A 521-nucleotide genomic window follows, 5' to 3' on the forward strand; every position below is an offset into this window, starting at 1 on the left:
TATATATATATATATATATATGCAACAAGGTTTAAGCGTTTTGTTTTAAATGAAGACTACCATAGATAGGGGTTTCATCCAACGTTTAAATGCTAAAGGGTGATACTCTTACCATAATCATAAATAAAAGGTGTGAATGATGTAAGCTAATTTTCTTAATGACTTTAGAAAGTCAACATGTTGAGCACATTGTTAAGATAAAGATGAAAAATGTATAACATATGGACTTTTCAATGAGGAGATAAAAGGATAAATTATAATATAGTGAGTTATGAACATTTTAGATTAGTTTAATTGAATGTCATTCATCCATTAAGTTACTAGTTTCACTACAAAAAAACCTACTAGAAGCAAACTTTCCAAGCCTTGACCGTGGCTTCTTTAGTTTAAATAAAAGAATCACAACCTAGGGAATCTAATAGATAAAATGTTTAAGGAGACAAAAACTACTTGTAGTAGAGTATCTCAATAATCTACTCTCCTTCTTCCCTTCAAAAATGTTCTTGATTTACACTAATATT

The sequence above is a fragment of the Phalaenopsis equestris genome, unplaced genomic scaffold, assembly GCF_001263595.1.
Source record: "Phalaenopsis equestris unplaced genomic scaffold, ASM126359v1 Scaffold000006, whole genome shotgun sequence".
NCBI classification, from domain to species: domain Eukaryota; kingdom Viridiplantae; phylum Streptophyta; class Magnoliopsida; order Asparagales; family Orchidaceae; genus Phalaenopsis; species Phalaenopsis equestris.